Raw genomic sequence first — 6196 nt, forward strand, 5'->3', positions numbered from 1 at the left:
CTTGGTGCATGAGACAAACCAACCAGGAATTGTGCAGAGTTGTCAGGCTTGTTGTGAAGATGCAAAAGGGGTGAATAAAGGTGAAGTTGAGAAGAAGAAAACAAAGAACGCTAACTGAATAATTGTGCTGTAACTGTAAGAGATAGATAATGCTCAGCTTCTTCTTCTTCTTTGCGAGGAGAGGTTGACATTCATAAGCAAAAGGAAGAGAGGTTGACATTCATCGAAACCCGCAATCGGGCATTAGCTCTGGAGACCCACCGCCCTCAGTATGATCCTAGCCAACTCCACGCACTGGAGCGGTATTGCTCAGAAAAGGGATACAATATGTAAGCGATTGAAGCGCGACTACATCCCTCCCAAGGTACTTCCGGTACTCCATTCGTTCTTCCATTCGATGCCCTTGGGCGAGCCTGGCTTTGACTTGTGTAAGTTGGCGAATATCGAGCCGTGCGTGTGAATACTGGGCCATTGAAAAGGGTTAGCAACTCCTAATATAGAATGACATAAGTTTCCTGCTCCTTTTTTTTTTCCTTTGAAGGTGGCAACCCATTTGACCATGCATGTAGCATCGGTCAGCATGCAATCCACTTGTCTCACGGATGAAATTGTTGAACAAATCGTGGCAAGTTAGTGATTGTTTCCTTTTTTTATGTATCTTTTGATCACAGCACTTGTGATTTATTAGAAAAATAGGGAGGAGATCCCCGAGATCCATTACTCAAATCATACATCAGCTTTGAAGGCTGCTCAAGGTTCAAAAGCTAGCTAGGAAACAAAATAAACTGACATGAAACTGAAGAAAGTCTCGAACCTCAGCCCACATTGATCTGGAGACAGAACCATCCAGTGCCTGAAAGCCCTCTGAATGTTCCACCAAACCTGCTTGATTGACAGCCATTGTGTGTGTGTTGTTCAAAATCATGGAGATATTTGGCCTACAACCAGGGAACATTTTGGAGTGTCTGTTACCGTGATTCTCTCTCTCTCTCTCTCTCTCTCTCTCTCTCTCTCTCTCTCTCTCTCTCTCTCTCTCTCGCTCGCGCGCGCGCGCTAGATTCTGGGTTTCTGATAAGAGTCTGAATAGATATTCAGGTTTGTCACGCCTTGAAGTCAAGTGTCAGGCCATGTTGGTTGGCCGTGACAATTTTTTTTTTGATTTCTTTTGCAATATGAATTATTTTTTTTATTTTTTTGGAAGATGAAATTGAGACTTTTTTGTTTTTAGAAAAGTTTTTTTGAGATTATTTTTTGAAAGGAAGTGAGACTTTTGTTTCTTTTTCATTTTAAGAACGTTTTTTAGGCGCTTTTTTCTTTTTGAGATGGAAGTGATGTTCACGTGTTGTGAGAAAGTTTTATTTTTAATTTTAAGATGAAATTGAGGTTTTTTCTTTGATAGGGAGAAATACACGCACAACTTCCTCTTAAGAGGCCCGTAATGGCGGACCCCAACCACTAGTGTTGTCAAAAACCATGTAATGTAGGGACTCGCCTCTGCCTGTTCAAGCAGCACCCTTGCCGCCTGCCGGCCCGGCAGTCCCACGGGCCGATGCTAGCCACCTTCTCCACGCACGCTGCCGCAACCAACCGCCACATGGGGCCCCACCCTGGCCACCACCTTCCTGCGCCCCGGAAACCCTCCCTACCTCCCCAACACGGGCGCTGGCGTCCCTCGTCACCTGCATGCACGGCCGTCGTAGAACGAGCGGGGGAGAGATGCGGTGCTCCCCCGCGTCCATCCGCCTCCCAAGCCACCTCCACTCCAGGCCTTGCTGCAGTACACCTCCGTCCACACCATGCCCGAGGATATCCTTCACGTCGTCGTCCTTCACGATGCCGGTTTGAGGATGTAGACGGCGGGCGGCGTCATGCCGATCTCCATATGTCCTCATCCTCCGTGGCGTCCACTTGACGACGTAGATGGTGGGCGGCGTAATGGCGATAAGCTCCACATCCTCATCCTTCATGGCGTCAGTTTGATGTTGTAGACGGTGGGGCGCGTCATGGTGATGAATTCCACGTCCTCGTCCTTCACGGCGCCGGTTTGATGATATAGACGGCGGGCAGCGTCATGGCGATCTCCACGCCTCATTCTCTCTGGCATCCACTTGATGATGTAGACGGCAGGCGGCATAATGGCGATGAGGTTCACGTCCTTATCCTTCACGGCCCCGGTCTGATGATGTATACGGAGGGCGGAGTCATGGAGATCTCCACATCCTCGTCCTCCATGGCGCCGGCTTCACCATGTAGATAAAGGGCGCGACGGTGAGCTAGCTCTACATCCTCGTCCTGCATGGCGTCGGCTTAACGAAGTGGACGTCGAGAGTCATCATGGTGATAACCTCCATGCCCTTGTCCTCCATGACGCCTGCTAGACAATGTGGACGAAGGGCGTGACGGTGAGCTCCGAGCCTTAGTCTTTAGCGGCATCCATCCAAATCGACGAAGTAGACAGCAGGCTGCGTGAAGCGTCACGGCGTGATGAAGTAGGCGATGGGTGCGACATGAGATCCACATCATGGGCTTCCGTGACGTCTGACACAACGGAGAGGTTGACAGTGTGGACGTAGTCTGTCTATTGTAACAATGGTTCATGTATAAATATTGTCTATGTTAGAGCATCTCCAACAGCCGTGCCGCGCGCAAAAAACTAGTTTACCGCGCGTGCTTCGACTGGTTTAGCGCGGCCGCCAGCGCTGGCTCCAACAGCCGCGCTAAAATGCAGCGCGCGCGCCGCTCCAGCAGCGCGCAAAAAATGCAGCGCGCGCGACTCGCCGGGCATTGCATATATGGCATTTTGGACACAAAATGAGTCTGAAACATTCAAAATGCAATGAACATGACATATAAAATTTCACACAAACAAGTTGATGAATAAAAGTTCATGCCCATAAGTTCAAAATCATGCCCACAAGTTCATCCAACCAAGTTCAAAATGCAAACCAAGTTCAAGACACAAATGAAAGACACATCAATCCTCTTCCTCGTCTTCGTCCTCATCTTCCGAAGACGATTCTTCCGCCTCCGAAGATGAATCTTCCTCCCTCTCCTCATCACGCACCGCATCACGTGAAGCTCCGACGGTGTTGGCAAGATCTTCAACGGCATCTTCATGGAAATGTGTGTGAGGAGGCACATCGAAAGACATTCCGCCCATGGCGGCCGGAGGTGCACCCATGCCTCCCATGAGAGAAGCAAAACTCATGCCTCCCATGGCGGCCATAGCGTCGGGGGGTGCTCCAAAGCCACCCATGCCTCCTATGGCACCTAAACCGCTCATGGTACCTCAGAAGCCACTCATGCCACCAAGGCCACCGTCACCCATGCCGCCAAGGCCACCGCCAATGCCACCGCCACCCATGCCGCCAAGGCCACCGTCACCCATGGCGCCGAGGCCACCGCCACCCATGCCGCCAAGGCCACCGCCACCCATTGCGCGAATCATGACTCTTTTTTGGATCAACACTTCTTCACGGGGGCAAGATTGACATACTCTTTTTGTGCCTCATTGAGGTTAGATGTGTCCAAGAAGAACAATTGCTTCTCCCATTCTAACAATCTAGTTCGCTCCTCATTGCTCACCTTCCTCTCCTCCAAAGCCACCTTCCTCTCCTCGGCCGCCACCCTCCTCTCCTCGGCCGCGGCATCTTGGTTCCTTGCCATTTTCCTCACCTCGTTGGCTTCTTTTCTTGCCTTCACAATAGCTTCCATATCATTTTTGAGCTCATCATCTCCTTTCCTCTTCTTCTTTTCGTTTTTGTCTTTCTTGCACCCATCCGATCGTTTTGGCTTTGAGTATGAAACCGAGTTGGGTGTGGGGCTTCTCTTGCCGCCATCACTTGATGCATCATCATCCTCCTCCTCATCATCATCATTCTACTCAATTGTTCGCTTGCGTTTGTTGCTCAAATGCAAATCATCCAAATCTTCACGCTTCTTCCATTTCTTATCATCCTTTAACAATTTGTAGCAATGAGGCAAGGTAAAGACCCTTCCTTTCTTGATCTTCCCCTTCTTGGTTTTCCTCTCCTCTTCTTTAAACAAGTTTTGTGCAATGTTGTACTACATGAAAACAAAACAACTTACCACTTCGGACACCAAAAACAAGTATGATGAACATGTATGAAATGCCACTTACTCTATCGTCCTCATTTGTGCCACTTGGGTTCAACTTGTCAACCGCCTTTTCTGCGGCCGCCCACTTTTGACAATTCGAGTTGATTGTCGACCATCGGGATCGAAGTGATCTCTCGGAGCGGTCAATTCCACTCACGATGTGAGCATCAAAGTGTTCTTTCATCTGCCCCCAATAAGCATCTCTACTTTGATCACCTCCAACGGATGGATCCTTCGACACTTGCAACCAAGTATTGCATAGTAAGATGTCATCTTTGTTGGTGTAATTTCCCGCTCTTCCTTTCGGTGCGTCGACAATGCCCTCACCCTCCTCGTCCACCTCGAACTCATGGTCTTCGAAATGGATGTCATTGGTTTGAGACCAATGCGAATTGTTGGAGCCAACACCCATAGTTGACATGTATGCATCATCGTTGAGACTACAAAGTTTTTTGAACAATGCAAATAAGCTATCTATATGATGCATTGAAAAAATAAGAAGAAAATAAAAGTTGAAAAAAATTTCTACCTTGGGGGCATTTCGTCAAACACGTGGTGCGCGTCGGCGGCCGGCTCAACGAGTGAGCTCGCCGACGCTTCGGTAGCCGCCGCGCCCGTCAAACACCCTGCAAACTTCTTTCCCCTCGCCTTGGCGCGCCTCCTCCCTAGGCCGGCCGCCTCCCCCCTTGCTCCTTTATATACGGGGGCAGGGGGGCACCCCATAGACACAATAACAATTGATCCCTTGGATCTCTTAGCCGTGTGCGGTGCCCCCCTCCACCATAGTCCACCTCGATAATATCGTAGCGGTGCTTAGGTGAAGCCCTGCGACAGTAGAACATCAAGATCGTCACCACGCCGTCGTGCTGACGGAACTCTCCCTCGACACTCGGCTGGATCGGAGTTCGAGGGACGTCATCGAGCTGAACGTGTGCTAGAACTCGGAGGTGCCGTAGTTTCGGTGCTTGATCGGTCGGGCCGTGAAGACGTACGACTACATCAACCGCGTTGTGCTAACGCTTCCGCTTTCGGTTTACGAGGGTACATAGACACACTCTCCCCTCTCGTTGCTATGCATCACCATGATCTTGCATGTGCGTAGGAATTTTTTTGAAATTACTACGTTCCCAACATTGAGAAACTCACATAGCGGTACAATCGGAAGCGTATCAACAAGGACCCAAATGTCCATATTGTCTTGCTCGATGTCAGTATCACCAAGATCCATGGTGAAAATCATACCCTCATAAAAACAATACATTTTGAAAAGTGCTTCCCAATTTTGGCAACCAAAATGGGTTACGCTCTGAGCATTGCACAGATTTACTTCAAAATCCATATCATGATGGGTCCTTAGGTGTATTTTCTTTGTTTCGAAATTTTCATGGTCTTCAAAACCCATCCTCTCCAAGACATAGCGTCTTGCATGGCATGGGATAAGCTAGTCGAATTGTAAAATATGAAAATTAGATGTTAAAATAGTTGAAGTCATGCTTAATTACAAAAAAAACACTTGTCGTTGTTGCGTACCGTTTCACAATCGAAGGTCTCCTTGAGCTTAATGCTGAAGCGTCGATCTTCGTCCAGCCGAGCGAACCTATCGCACATACCTCGATCGTCGTGGCACCAGCTACACTCCCCCGGGAGACTGTCGTCGTCCGAGTATGACATTTCCTACGTTCATAATTCAAAGATTAAACTTGTACATATTCGAGCACAAGTCATGCCAGAATTCACGAAAAAATCAGGCATGACCTTTGCTAAAAAAGGACATATCGAGCGCCTGAAATTTACCAGAACAGAAATTAATCAACACTCCGGCAAAACATAGGCCACTCAGAGATGTAAACTGAACATGAAGGGCCACTTGGGCAACCACATATCCTATTGAGCAACAACTCAAGATATACAAGGATATTTGGCTGGTCTCACCTCGATGTCGGAGGGGGTCGGTGAATGGGACAACGGCGGGGATGTCGGAGGGGGTCGGTGACGGGGACGACGGCGGGGATGTCGGTGTTGGAAATATGCCCTAGAGGCAATAATAAATTAGTTATTATTATATTTCCTTGTTCAT

Source organism: Triticum dicoccoides, chromosome 1B (genome assembly GCF_002162155.2).
Source record: "Triticum dicoccoides isolate Atlit2015 ecotype Zavitan chromosome 1B, WEW_v2.0, whole genome shotgun sequence".
In the NCBI taxonomy this organism is placed as follows: Eukaryota; Viridiplantae; Streptophyta; class Magnoliopsida; order Poales; family Poaceae; genus Triticum; species Triticum dicoccoides.